This window comes from Catharus ustulatus, chromosome Z (assembly GCF_009819885.2).
Source record: "Catharus ustulatus isolate bCatUst1 chromosome Z, bCatUst1.pri.v2, whole genome shotgun sequence".
In the NCBI taxonomy this organism is placed as follows: domain Eukaryota; kingdom Metazoa; phylum Chordata; class Aves; order Passeriformes; family Turdidae; genus Catharus; species Catharus ustulatus.
Window position 1 is genome coordinate 68,133,419 of NC_046262.2, and position 15,303 is coordinate 68,148,721.

Consider the following 15,303-nt stretch of genomic DNA (forward strand, 5'->3'; position numbering starts at 1 on the left):
CGGCTCGTGACCCCCTTAGATTATGCGCGGCATAGAGCTATTTGCCAAATGGTAGCAGCTTGATTGCAAATATCTTGCCCGCGTGTGTATTTTAGAGGGGGGAGATCCCTTCTTTCTCGGAGCTCCTAGAGCTGGGGAAAAGAAGGCCGCTGTCTTGCCGGCTGCTGCTGCCCCTAGCCTGAAAGGAGAAAAGGGACATCATTGGAGGGCTTTCAGTGCCAAAATGCGGGCCAGCCGGCAAGGTCAGAGGTCCCGGACTGCGGGAGACCAAGGTAATGTTGATGTCATGAGAAAACTCGAGTACACACGGCTGTTGATATGCGTAAGCCACCAGCAGCTTGCTCCGGGACCGGGTCCGTTCTGGCCTCCAGCATCGCCGCCTCTGCCGCCCTGGTGCGGGGGATCCGTCCGCCGCCGTTACCTTCCTCCTCTGCAGACTGGTCTAACATCCAGAGGCCGGGAGGGAAGACGCTCTCTCCGGGGACGGGAAGCATCCTGTCCGACCCCGGGGAGAGCTGCTGCGGTTCTCTTAGGGCAACCCTCGCAGGTGGAGGAGGGATGCTGCGGCGGGGAGCGAGCGGGGCTTTGCGCTTGGAAGCTGGGAAAGGGGCTGTGCTACGCAATGATTCGATGTGCAATTACACTGACAGTTTGCCCTGTCGTTGTGTGTCTATGAGGTGTTGTTGTTGTTGTTGAATAGTTGTTTTGTGGGAAGAGGGTGTGTGGATTTTTCTTTATTTATACTCCGCAACACTCTCTTTTTTTGCGCCTATCGCGATTCACAGGTATTTACAGAGGGACGGTCGTGCCAGGCGTTTTCCTTTGCCTGTCTGTGCGGGAAGCTGTGAGCAGCAGGCTCAGTGCATTCTGTAGCCTCTGTAACCTCTCTCTGCCCTTCTTCCCACCCCCACTCCCTCCCAGCCTATGTGTGTCTCTGTGTTTGTTTTAGAGTGCAACACAGGTGAACGTTGCAGTTATATTTACTAAGACCACGCATTATCTGATGAAAAGCCTTAATAAAAACACTGATTCATCCTTTATTTTTATTAACCTTGTACTAAGAGAGGAGAACTGCGTGTTGGTGTTACTCATGGAACAGACAGAGGAAAGTCTTGATGCTTTATGAAGAGTTTTAGGATGTAAGTCTCTCAGCTCCTCCTCCTCTCCCCCTTCCCCTCTGAAAAAACATTATACTTTGAATTATTTAACAATATAATTTGCATAGAATTTTCTTAAGTACAAACATTAAAGGTTTGTTGACTATATGTGATAAAACGAACCTTCTCACTGTGATCTACCATGTTTACTGTTGAAATTAATAAATGCACTTCAACAATTCAAGCTGTGTGCTGTATTCAGTATGAGATACCACCAAAAAATACATTACAGATGGTCTATGGATTGCTCAGAACTGCTAAAGGAATACCAGGTTAAAATTAATCTTACTACTCTTCTAAGTTGTAAAATAAAACACATGTCCAAGTACAATCACAGTCCAAAGGCCACACTGGATTTAAGTACATTTGTTTGTTAATTAACCTGCGCTTACATACATTGTTATTTTTAGGTGGATTTTTTTTGATTCGGGGTGTTCAGCTGAAGTTGTTGATGCTGTGTGTTGGTTAAAGAGCTTGCTTGTATGATAAAGCTTATGTCTGCTTGTGTGTACACAGAAGAGCCATACATATGTGTCAGTCTAGACGCATCTGTCTACGTGTTTGTACTAAAATATATATTTAGGTGTTTGTGGTTACACGTAAAATAACAACTGTATCAACAAGCCCATTTTTATTGCAATTACAAAAGCATGAAAATGGGGAAACAATCTCATTTGTCAGACATGGCCCGAAGATAAAACTGCCACCAAGAAGTAGCATACAGACATTCCTAATCTGCTAACTGCTAAATCTGAACCCAGCAGGGATATTCGTAATTTACTTGTGTTTTCAGATTCTAAGACTTTGAAGCTAAACACTTTTGCTTAAACAGATCCTATATATGCTGGTATGGACTGCTTTTTTGCCATCAGTGTTTTTTACTTGGGATTCATAATATCTTATTCTACCAGTGCTCTTTGTTGAAAATTTAGAACCTGGCACAAAATAATTAGAATTTTTATAATGCTGCATTATGATTTACTGAGCTTCTTCATTACCTCTTGGGCTGTTCAGGGTCAACAGGGCCAACTGGATCAGATAGCTGATACAATCAGAGGCACACGATCACTTTGATCATTATATAAAGTTCTAATGAGTTTCTATGAGTTATTATATTATATGAATTGGCAGATAAGTGAAAGATATTTTTTAATGGCAATAACTAAGGACAATATTGATCAAGCATATGTTGTACTTATGCATTAAATTCTTTCAGTCAGAGGCACAAAATTACAAGTGATCCTCGTGTATGTGTGCATCTGTGCTTATATTCAAGTGCATATGTGTATATATAACCCATATTAACAAAGGTACAAACATGTGTGCATGTTAAATGCAGGCATGTCACCAGCTGTCACACCACCAGATTTATATGCAAGGTACATTACTACAAATTGGCATTTTTCAAAGTCAGACAGCATATTTCTAAAACACCAAGCTCTCTTCTCACAACCACCTCACTTATGCACTAACTTCGAAAATAACTGCCATACACCTGATGTATTTTGTTGATTAATCTTTGGAGCCTAAGCACATCAAAAGAGGCAATGTGGTGGTTATGACCTAGTTGCTCATTTGCCTTATTATCAACTACATTTTCTAGCTCTCAGACATCAAGGGCCTCAACATCATCAGAAAGTTGTTCAAGTATTTGCTTATTCCGATTACAAAAATATATGCACTTATTGCAAAGCACTTTTCTAAAACTACAGTATTGTCTAGCATGTCAAAAGTTTTAGGCAATGCACAGTTGTGAAAATTCTGCCCAAAACATCACCTGGATTGTCAAAAGCAGTTGTTAACGCTGTCCAGTTTCTTCCAGTATACATAATTGTATAAAACTTATTTATTCCAAAATCACTGTAGAAATAAATTCCTCCTATGGCCTGTAGATTGCCATGCTTGTTTTCCAATCTTTTTGTAAGTCTCCAGATGGCTGTGACATAAGAAGAAATATCCTGTATGGATTTCTAAAGAGCAAACTGTCTCTATTATCTTTAAAGGGAATGCTTATGATTCTTTAATTATTGCAATCAGGCCCCCATCCTAACTCCAGTAACCCCACCTTCTTTGGGAGGACACACAGGAACCTCACTTTAGCTGCTGTAACGTACATAAGAGGGGCATAGTGTTACATAAGTTCTGTTTTTGCATTAAATTATGACAAAACTCATATAGAGGGAAACATTACATCATGCCAGTACAGTCCAACCCATTTTTCCCTTCAGAGCAGCAGCCCTTTTCTCCCATTCAGATAAGTCACTCATCTGTCTTACCTTCCATTGCATGTGCCTCATAATTTCTTTTGTGAGTAAAATTTCATTTTACAGGCAACTCACGGCTATAATTCTCCTACGTTAAACATAGAGTATGTAAAGTGATATCTACTACAAGTCCAAATTCAGAAATAAGAAAAGACAGAGTATCAAGAATTCAAAGTCACAAGAAAAAAAAAAAATCAAACCCACAGTCAGTAATTACATGTGAAAACTGTGTGTCATTAAAGGACATGTATTCTGTTGATAATGTATATAATATAATTTGACTTTTATTAAACAAACGAACAAAAATTACCATTTCTTGTCACAGTTGTCACTACCTCTCGTCTGTCTGCGTTGTTTATACCTGAAAAATAGCCCCCCAAAAAGCAAAGGGTCATAATTTAAACATCTTGCAGCAGAAATATATGCACATGGATAGATCTATGTGATTATTAGATAAATCACTAAAATGCTTGACCCTCGATTAAAGATGAAAAAACTAACCACATTTCCTGCACATGACTTAAGATGACACAAAACATATATGACTGATTCCTGTATCTACAGGGTTAATCAATATTTACAGGAAATATTATTAATAATATTTTTTAAACTGTATCATTATTTTTTGAGAATTACAGTTAAAAATAAAAGGCTAAAAATATTATTTGGGGCTGCTGAAAAGAAGAGACAAAAACTATAGAGGCAAATCTGGGATTTGTATACTGTAAGCTGCCAGTTACTTAACAAAGGTTGGAGGCTCCACCTAGCCTTCTGTTCAAATCATGCAAAACATATTATGCCAGCCTTTCCCCTCCAGATTTCCCACGTGTTCCTGACTGATGATGTCTTGAAACCAGAATTACCAGGAAGGCATAATCTCTATTTACAGTTCTGCAAGCTTATGAAGGGCTGCGGGGGTAAATAAATACAATGTAAGTTGCTGTTTTTTGCTGCATTATATCCATCACAATAGCATCAGCTAAAAATTATTATTATTATTATTATTATTATTATTATTATTATTATTATTATTATTATTATTATTATTACTATTTCCTAGGCAGCAGCACAGCAACACTGTTCGTAGATGTTGCAATGAGGCAGTTTCACCCATTCAATGGACACGAGTGGACTGCGGCTGAAGATGGCATTGTTTTGGTGGAAAGGGCAGCGGGATGCATAGGGGCACCCCTGGACCAGAGTGGGCAGTCGGGCCGCACTTCTCTGTCCTTTCCCCAACTTCATCGGACCTGTCCTGCTCCCGACACTCCCTTGCCAGGTGTGTTCCTGTGGTGAGCAATGCCATTTTGGCAAAGACTAGTTTTGGAGAGCCCGGGAAGTGATGGTTGCTTGCTCCGAGTGACCTACTACGTGGCAGGCAGCGGATGGACTAACTACTGCGAGCAATCCTTTGGACGCTGACCAGTTGCATGATACCTTTTTATCTTCTTTCCTCTCCCTCTCTTTTTTCCCCACCTGCATTTCCCCTCTCCCTCCTCTCCTCCAGCCTCCCCACCTTGCGAGCTGGTTTGTTTGTTTCTGTGGTTTGTTAACTGCAACATTGTGATTGTCCTTGTGCCTGCCCACCAGGGCAACCAGGCACTGCAAAAAAACTCCCTGGGAAGCCACAGCTCAGCATTCGCTGGCAGTCTGCTAGATGATTAACGTTTCTTGCAACTAAATACAGCCCCACAACCAACAGGTTTAGCATCCGACGCACAAAACCGGCTCACCGGCGTAAGCCGTTGTGTCCAGTCATAAACCCCACCTTGTTAGTCAAATGTGCCTCGCCAGAAGCGAGAGAAAACAACCAGATCTATGCCGAGCGACCCGCTCTGGCTACCCAGGGAAAGCCGGCCTCTTCTCGGGTTCACAGGGACTTGAAAAACCTCCATCTGTCGGGGATTCAGCATCCCAAATTTTGCAGGGAATTCAGGACATACACACACATACACAAACACTGCAGTACTTACGTAACTTCTCCTTTATCAGAGAAAGACTTTACCCCACGTGTAGGGTTGAGCCTCTAGTGGCAAAGACTCCCACGGAGCGGAAAAAGCTTTTTCAGGTCTCCAGAAATTCACGTGTTTCCCCTCACCATCTCTATTGAAAAGTGCCCCTTAGGTCTCCACGGTGTTACTCTTGCTCCAACCACTCTAAAATAGTCAAAAATCTTCCATCTATGAAAACGGGAGAGGAATGGGTAAAGCTGGCTTGGGTTTGCCATTTTTTTTTTCTTTTTCCTCACTGTTTCTTATGCCCCGGAATAGAAAGTGAACTGTTGTATGTGAGGTTCTGCAAGTTTTTTGGGGGGTTGGCCATGATCTAGTCCAGCCCTCTCTGCTGAGGAGGACGTGTTCTGAAATTTAACCAATTTTCCCAATGCTTGTGTTTTCCATGTACTGAAGTCCTATTGTTCCATTGCTACAGTCTTTTTCAGTTCCTACTATACGTTATGTGTTGCTAGACATAATGAATTTGCACCAAAACCTCTCATAGTCTGGTTCTGACAGACAGAACAAATTAGAAGTATCTAGTGTAGAGAAGAGCAATGACTACAAAAACCCCTAACAAATAAACAAAACACCAAAACAGACAAACAAAAAATTTAAAACAAAAAAAAAAAAAAAAAAAAAAGGAAAAGAAAAAGATGAAGCAAAAGGTCGAGTTTCCTAAGATATTTCCCTGCAGTTAACTTCCGATGAACAGTTTAATTTTGGTCTTGTAACTGGGAGGCACTGATATTTTGTGCAACATTTGTCCAAATCAAGCAGCCAGTCAACAGCTGGTAAAAAAACCAAAGCAAACCAAACCAAACCAAACCACACCAAACCAAACCAAACCAAACCAAACCAAACCAAACCAAAACAAAACAAAACAAAACAAAACAAAACAAAACAAAACAAACAAAACCAAAATAGGAAAAATCATGAAAAATCATGTTGTTAACAAAACACACTCTCTCGATCTATGCTGTCAGGCGAACTTGTAGCATGACCTCTGGTCACTGGGAAGAGGGTGTACTAAAGCGCTGCCGGTTCCTTCTGTCCTTCCGTCTCCCCTCATCCGTCTCTCCGATTAAAACTGAATGAAAAGATCAGTAAAAGCCCCGGTTAGGTTTTAGGACGCGGGGACCGGCGAGAAAAAGTTTGGGTTAGTGCCGGAACGGGAGGTGTGCAGTAAAGGAGTGGGGGGAGGGAAAGATTGAGGAGGGATAGAGGGAGGTGTGCAGGGCGAGGGGACGGCAGGACTGCTCGTCCCTACTCTAGCCCCTCTCTGGAGGGCGTATGGGGCGTGACTGAGTGGGGGCCAATGTCGTGCTGTCCCCTCTGGGCCGACTGTACACGGCGCCCCGCGTGGGCAGTTGTCAGGGAGGGGAGGGGGCTGCGAGGGGTGGGGGAGGGCTGGGGAGGGGCGACGATGAAAAGTTACTAAATATATACGTACACATGTATATCAACCCTACAGATGTCCCTACAGGTATGTGTATGCATATGTATGCATCCACCCATATAAATATTTATAGATATGATAGCGGGCGCGTGTCATCCTGGAGCTTGGCTCAAGGGAGAGCAAAGGCGCTCTACCGTTCCCAGTCGCCGACTTCTGCGGAATGTTTCCGCGGGGAGAGCCCCGCAGCGGCCCCGAACAACCGGACGTTCCCTGACGGCACAGCCCTCGGAGGCCGGGCGGACAAAGAGAGCTCCGTGAGGATCCAAACACCAGCCCCGAAGGAATTCACCAGTAGTGCCCGATAGCACGGAAAAAAAAAAAATATTATAAGAGTCGACACCGCTTGCCCGGTCAGAAACACACTCACGTTTTCGCTTTCTTAAGAGGACATTGAAGTTTAGTTTAGAGGCTTGAAGGGAGAAACAGTGCGTGAGAGTATGTGTTGTGCAGCCCTAGGAACGTTTGTGTCAAGGTCCACAGAGATGCTCTGGAACAGCTCACAGAAGGCTGACAAAAGCGTAAATAATGTCAGCAGAAAAGGAGAGAAACTCCGGTCCTAACAGAGAACACCCCTCTTTTCTAAGCCACGGCTGCATCTCATTCTGCCGCCTCCACGTCTGAAGTTCCCCAGGAAGTGAAAGTTCTCCCAAACACCACGACGGACTGCAAAGTCTCCCAAAGGAGTGGATGAAGGTAAAGAGGAGGACAAAACGGTCTCCGCTACTCTGTAGGCCACCGAATTTCCGCTTACACCTCATCTCCTCCCGGTGGAGGGAGAGGGCAAAACCGTGAGAGTGGCTTGGACTTGCAGATCAGATCGGCGATGGTTGCGACCCGAAATCAGAGCCACCCTACTCCTCCGACCTCCCGCCTACCTTCCCCTCACTTCCTGTCTCCGAACACCATACCAGCGACGCACTACAGAGCAGCGCCCGGATGAACGCTGCGCCCTCACCGGCTCAAAGCTCCTCTGTCGTGCAACGCTTTGAGTAGGGAGGGGGAATTCTTTCATTATCTTTTAAAATTGGTTGGAAGTTTCCATTTTTTGATTAAAAGAAGCAGCAAATAACGTCTAAATACCACCACCACTACTACTATCTATCTATCTATCTATCTATCTATCTATCTATCTATCTATCTATCTATCTATCTATCTATCTATCTATCCATCCATTTATCTATCTATCTATCTTTGGGGACAAATGATAGGCTGGGCAGCGTTGCTCCTGCTGCTAGAGTTTATTTCATGGGGTAGAGTGCAGGCGGGAGCCTGCGTGCCCGCGGAACAGCGCGGAGCATCTTCACGGCTGCCCCCTGGCCCCGAGTTCCCCCATCCCCGCTTCACGTTCAAGGCTTAGTGGAGTGGTCGCGTCTGTTGACGTCAGTTGAAGGCATTCTGGATGTCCGTCTACACTTACATGCATTAAGAAAAGCAGGACATGAAAAAAAGAAGGAAGAAAGGAGGAGAAGAAAAAATATACGCAAACCCCCCTGTTCAAAGCGACCGCGGATTCTGGGAGCGATCGACCCTATTTGCAGAAGATCCTAATTAAGATCCTAATCCAGGAATTAGTGGACCCTCCCCTTTTCTTTCAAATATCGTCATCATTATCAGTAAAACAAACAATTCCGAAATGAACGAACGGGTTCGGTGTGCGTTGTGTGGAGGAGTCCGTCTTGTCGGGGGCGGCCGCGGTGTGTGAGCCGGGATTCACCGTTGCACCATTCTCTTCTCCTCCTCCTGTTGGCTCCAGCAAGTGTTACTTTTAATACTGATGTATATGTAAGGTATATTTGCATTGTTTTTAATTTACTGAAAGTTACAGCCTATCACTTTTCCTTTACTCCCTCCTTTCTATCTGTTTAAATGTACTTGCCCTTCCCCGTCCCCCGCACCCCGCCATTTCCCCGTGTTTTGGTGATACTCTGCAGTGTATGTGTCTTTATATCCTGTTTCCTCCACGCTTCTATTCTGCATAAGATCACAGATTGTGTACGGTGTTAGTTCTACAAAGCAAGGTGCACAGGAAGTTTATCAGACATTAAAAATGCAGGAGGGTCTTATTACCCTGCTCAGTTATTACACGGATAACTTCCAGTGGGAGACTGAATTGATTTGTCTAAATGTTTGATTATCTAATTAATTTCATATTAAGAAAAGCATATTTTAGAAATCACCAACACACCCCTCCCCTTCTACCCCATTTTAAGGTATAAGGCAATATAAATAAGGGATGTAGTGGGGGCAGTTTAAATGGATTTAAGAAATTTCGTTGCTGTTTTATGGTCTCTAAGTGCACTTTTATAATCCTTTATTTCAGGAATCGTTTATTTAAAAATATTTTCTTAAAATGCTCAGAGGCAGGTAGGGACAGCCTTCTCCAAGGAAGACAATTTGTAATTTCTGTATTAGGTGCTGCACTAATAAATGTGTGACATATAGTTTTTAAAATGTGCATATTTGAATCCAGTTCATAGTTCAATTAACAGGAAAGTAGTTAGATTTTAAAAAAAATACTGCTTGTATACTTACACTTGCTTTATCCGAAAATCTATAGGCCTTGAATTATATGACAAACACATTTCAGCACATTTCAGTTTACCTGAACGGGTAATGATAAGAAAGAAGAGTAGTTTAAATAGTAAAACCAGAAGATTGCTTTTATAGCCCAGGAATGCTGTTTTTAAAGGAACAATGTTGTTCCACTAAAACAAACAAACAAACAAGCAAACAAACCGCAAACAAACCCCCCACAAACAAATAAAACAACAACAAAAAAAACCCAAACAGAACCGAGTGCGTAGCGGTTTTTTGGGTTTTTTGTGGGGGCTTTTTTTGTGGGGTTTTTTTTTTCTTTTTCGAAAGCTGACGTTCATGAACAGATAATTACACTATGAATGACTTACCTGAATGGACGTATCAGGTAAAAGTTAGCCCTCTCCAAAGACTGCTGTGCATGTATTTTTTAAAAAATAAAGAGTGAAGTGTGTCTTATGCTGTGCCCGTTTCACCAGAAGTATATTTTAATTCTTTGTCGTTTCTTATGTTATTTCCAACGCTACTTCTCGTTCCAATTTTACAAGCCCTATGCTGATATGTCACCCAGTAAAAAGTAGTCATGTGCCTACAAGTAAAACGTGTAAAAAACACTCCCAAAAAACTCTCCCAAAACGGAAATCAACATGGTCATCCATCAGATTAGCTCTTACTTTATCACATATAACAGCAATACCAATAGCGGGTGCCGGAGACTCCGTGCCCGCTGACACAACACTTCCCCCGTCCACCTCCTTCTTTTAATGAGCGAACGTGCAGCTCTCTCTCTTTTGCAGAGCTGTATTAAGTCCCGGGCGGCAGGCGAAAGTGGGTCTGTCAGTCTTTCCGCCACCGCAGCGCATCACGCATAGTTCCCCACACCCTACGGTGGTTTACCCCGCGCCTCGCTGCAGTCCCGACGGGACCGGGGGTAGCCGCCGTCTCCGCCCCCAGAGCACCCCCGCGGCAGGATGCCGTGGGTCAGCCTCGCAGCATCCCTCCCCCTCCTCACCCCGCGTTACTGCACGACGACCCCGCGAATCACAGCGGTCTCTTTTGTATAAACCCTGGGGCTGGAGGGGTGGCATCGCACCCTTCCCCCGTCCTGCCTGCGCCTCTGTCGGGGTCCGCGAGCAGCATGAGGACAGCTACGTGTCCCCTCAGATCTCAGACACTTGACACTTGAACATGACGGGTGGAATAGGAGCAATAAATACAGGTCCCGCTCCTTCTCAGTCATCTCGCTTACCTAATACCGGCCTAGTATCGGAATCACCGCTAAAAACTGGACCTTCTTTCCACTGTGCATCTGCACAGATCATCCAAGATGATCAAAATGCCTCCGAAGTTGGTGATTTCTTGGATTCTCGTCCAAGGATTGATAAACAAATGAATACATAACAGTGCTAATAATCCTCAGATTTGAGGTGGTCACTGCGGCTACAGAGATGAGACAGTGTGTTGGGCTGTAAATAATAAATGTCTGAAATAAATACTTTTTCCCATATTCTTATTAATTTTCCCCCATCATCCTTTTTTTTTTTCCTCACCACCAATGCTTTTAATACCTATCGTTTTGTAAACCCAGTATTCAGTATTTTACACTTAAATTTTCTCCCACTTCTCTTCATCCCCGTTTTCTTATACTATACGTAAATAATCCGAACTGCATATTGTTCTACACCCATTATTTTTAACAAAAGTGGAGGCTCATGTACTGCGGGTATAACAAAAGCGGTTTTTTCTCTCATTTTCTTTTTTCTTTTTCTTTCTGTTTAATTTTCTCTTTCCTTTTCGTTTTGTTCATACTTGTTTTGTTTCCCCTGCAAGACTGAAATATTTAAATAAAAAAATGTGGAATGTAAAAGAGATAATGTTTGGTGAAATAGTTGAAGTTTGGCATGACAATTTTTTTTTTTCCCGTTACAGAAAAATACAGAATTTAATCTCTGCATACACGAAAAAAAAATTCTAATTTTTTACCCACAAAAATTTCCAGTGCATGTACACCCTCACTGTGTACCTCCTCTGGAAATAATGATAAAAAGCCAATGCCCTTTTTTTTTTTTTTTTTTTTGCAGTAAAGAACATCTCTCCTTATTAGTGGTATAAAGGTAGAAGTAAAAAGGAGAAGCAGAAGAGGGGAGTGGAAGTTGCGTTTCTTTAATCCAGAATTCATATGATCATGAGGTTTCCAGAGACTGAAGTACAGCAAACTCTTTGTTAGGTGTGTTTTGGTGAACATACAGAATGCCAACTTCAGCTCCAGTCCGTGATGACTGGGCAGAGCAGCTGATTCTGTGCAAAGCACAATTTTGGCTTGCAGCACAGGCTGAGGAACGAGCAAAATTTTCTCTTTGATTTTATATCTAGTTTATATCTAGGTGTAAAATAACTTACAGGAAAGACAAAGTTTGAAATTGGTTATTTCTCTGTTTCCCGTGAATACAGCCTCTAGCAGCGGAATGAATTTGATTTTTTTGTTGCTATTGTTGGTTTTTTAGCCTGATTCATGGGCTTGTTATATTTAGATTTGATTTTAAACCGAGTCTGCAGGTGCGAAATTCAAGTTACCTCCCTCTCCCCGCCTCGTTTGCAATGCCTGGACAGGCCAGACTCCACTTTTGAGAGGGGAGAAAGAGCGGGAAGGAGGCGGGAGGACCCTCGGGTCCTCCGTGGTCTCGGTCCCGCCCAGTGCCCGGCCCGGCCCGACTGCCCCGAGCCCGGGGGGTGGAGGAACACCGCCACCTCCCGGTGCCCGCCGCACCGGCTGCAGGTCCTACTGCCTCGCGTCTCCCCCCAGCGCTGTCTCAGCGGCATCCCTGGCCACCGCCTATGGACTCTGCTCCAACGAAATTTTTAAAAATAACAACAATAACAAAAAAAATCGAAGTAGAGAGAGATACCTAGCGGGAAGAAGGGTGCTCTGCAGTTAGAGCATCTCTCGGGTGACAGGAAGGACTCCTGGTTCTCCATCTCTACTCCTCGCCCTCCTCCCCACAATGGGTGGGGTGTGGCAACTGTCGCCTCCTTCCCCTCCCCACACTGCTCTTTGCTTGTTGTTTGCTGGGATCAAAATACGGTGTCCGTGTGTGGGTGCCTGTTTGAAGAGAAATTGGACTTATGCAACACAGCAGGCAGGGGGAGGGAGCTGCAATATCTCAGGAAATGCCAATATTTTAATATTTCTCACTGCAGAATGGTCCTCCGTTCTTCATTGCACCGGTGTTGCAAGGAAATATCTCGGAAACCCTTTCGAGGCTTTTATCTTCCCCGGATTCTCCCTTTCTCTTTTAAAAAAAAGTAATGAAAAGGAAAGGTTTGATGTTACAGAAATGCAATTTTTACATGAGGGAATGGCAGTGAAGAACTCTAAGCCCCTAAACCCAGTCAGGTGTGAGGAAAAAGATGCACTCCCCGAGAAGTTAGAAGTTGTATTTGATTGGATCAACCTCCTATTTTTTTCCCTCTCTTCGATTTTGGCAGTTCATTAGCCAAACTTTCTCCAAGACTGTGTATTTCTATAGTTGACTTCCTACATCTCCTCTTAGGAATTTGTGCTTTTCTCATGTTTCAATAGGTTGTGGACAGATAGAAGAGTAACCTTTCTGTCTTTCGTAGGACGTTTCTTCTGCACTTCAGGAAATCATTTCAGGAAAAACTATAAGAACATGATATGTTGTATGTGTGTTGTTGCAGGGGGTTTTTGTGTGTTTTTGTTTGCTTGTTTGTTTTTTTACCTTTGTTTTTTTTTCCAGTGGGCGCTCTGGACTCATGTACAAAAAATATTTAAATTTTTAAAGTAGCGTCGCTGCTAAATGCTGTTGCAAAATCACACTCCACATGCCCTCCCCTCACGTGTTTCAGCTGCTGTGTTGTGTGTGCTGATGGGTACCAGTGATGCACAAGGAGGGAAATACACAAAACTTGGCTACATCTCTCAGATAGTAAAACCTAAGTAAAAATTTCTCTGCTCGTCAATAGGATAACAATTTAGAGTTGTTCTTCTTAGCATAGACATCTCAGCCAAAGGACCAAGCAGATTATCTGACTGCTGCTCTCACTCTAGGCGGTGGAAAAATAAAGATCAGAAGCAACAACAGAATCGACGGGCTTGTAGAGTTTCTAAGGAATAAGTGGTGGCGACCTTTGTCTGCTCGTCCTTCTGGGAAGGGTGTTGTGCTGTTCTGGTAACACCTGAGACTGCAATGACTATTTTGACACCATGACAGTTTTCACTCATTTCTGCCCTGTACAACACACTGCCATCCTCTTCCTATTCCCTTTCTGGCAGCATCGCATCTCCCCGCTGCGCCTTGCCGTGCAGACGGATGGACGGACAGATAGTATTGCCGTTGCCGGTTCAAACGCTGCCAGAGCACCAATCTCCTCTCCAGGACACCAGCGTCCTTATTAAAATCACGCATTTGGATGCCTATTCGCCTGTTGACAAAACATTTCAGAGCTCTCCTTGCTCATACCCCAAACTGAGCATAGGGAGGAGAGCTTATAGGGCAGCCCGTCCCACCCCCGGGACATGGACCAGGACAGACGCTCAGAGCCCCTTGCCCTGACGGCCCACTTCCTCTCCTGTTTTCTTCGCCATATTTTCAGTAGCAACAAGGAAACCTACAAACAGACCTAAGGTGATGCCAGACCACTCTTCGGTTGCCACACTGTGGGACCTGGAGAGGTCTGGTGGGGAACAGGACTTTAAAGCAGGATGCTGGGCTGTCACCACACCTCACTCGACCCTTACAGGACATCAGCGCCCCTTTTTCACAACCACAAGAGAACCCTGAGCGGAGGAAGACAGAGATGTACACAGACATGTACCTTGCCCCCTGGCACAGGTTGTACCCCATCTTTTTCCAGTACAGACTGTCACACCCTGAGCAATCATCGGAATGCACCCACTACCTCGTTCCAACTCCATTGAGTTCGTTTCACCCTGAGGGGCACTCGATGACCTCTCCCTGTTTCCTAAACCCCCATGCCTATGCGGTGCCATGCTCAGGGCAGAGACAGTGCAGTGTGGATACGCCATGCACTCCCGCTCGCCTGTATTTAATGAGGCCCATGTGGGTGAACCCACATCCACTGATCAGGTTTGAAATCCAATAGCTTCCCTTCACGTGAATAAGACTTGTCACTGACGGCAAGAAAATAGGGGACAGGAGGATGTTAAGGAGAAAACAGGTGTGGCAAAGGGAATCCCTCCACCTGGAAGTGGTGCCTTCCTGGATAGCCCCTATCTTGCGCTTTGGCCCGAACCCCTATTTTTCCGTCACACGATTTTTAGGAGTGGTTTCCAGTCCAGTCCCGCTTGGATGGGCGGGAAGAAAGGAAGAAGCCATGGGGGTAAGATGGCGCAGGTTGCTGTTGGAGAGAGGAGGGCGGCCACGGAGGCTGTCCCACACCAGACTGCAGGGTGGCTTACTCCTCCCTTTTGCCCTGGTTTTTCCCCCTCACTTATCTTCCACCGCTTCTTCCCCCAACCCCATGACAGATAGCCATAGACAATGGGGACACGTCTTTTGAGGGGAATTTCCTTCAGAATCCCTGCCAGGCAGGGTGAGGAGTCGGGGCCCAGGGGTGAGATTGTGGCCAAGAGAGGTAGAGGGGTGTTGAGGGCTGCTCTCGTCCCACAGCGACAGTGAGGCTGCCAGGGTTCGGGTGCTTTGGGCACGGGGGTGGGCATGGCCCTTCCCGCACTTTGCATCACCACCCACGTCCCCCCTCGTTGTTATTAACAGTACTATTTCCTCTGATGCTGATGGTAAATAAGAGGCCTCTGCAAACGGAGGCTGGCGGCAGGGCTGGAGTGGACAGAGGGCATGGGGAATAGTGGGCTCTGGGTAAGGTGGACTCTGCTGGTGGCCAGCCCCCCAGG

At 44.6% G+C, this 15,303-nt stretch overlaps 1 long non-coding RNA gene across 7 annotated transcripts; it reads right to left on the bottom strand.

Annotated features, from left to right (window-relative positions):
• Window positions 1-1,017: 1,017 nt before the first annotated feature.
• On the bottom strand, window positions 1,018-11,221 carry LOC117010326. 7 transcript variants are annotated; one of them, XR_004420628.1, is made up of 6 exons: window positions 9,782-11,221; window positions 6,869-9,477; window positions 6,381-6,505; window positions 5,395-5,601; window positions 2,935-3,782; window positions 1,018-1,177 (listed from the first exon to the last, which is right to left on the bottom strand). It is a non-coding gene; the product is annotated as an uncharacterized LOC117010326 (long non-coding RNA). The 7 variants fall into 7 exon arrangements; XR_004420627.1 differs by lacking the exon at window positions 9,782-11,221 and having other exon boundaries at window positions 2,935-3,093; window positions 3,732-3,782; window positions 6,869-9,627; XR_004420631.1 differs by lacking the exon at window positions 9,782-11,221 and having other exon boundaries at window positions 2,935-3,509; window positions 3,732-3,782; window positions 6,869-9,627.
• Window positions 11,222-15,303: the final 4,082 nt, after the last annotated feature.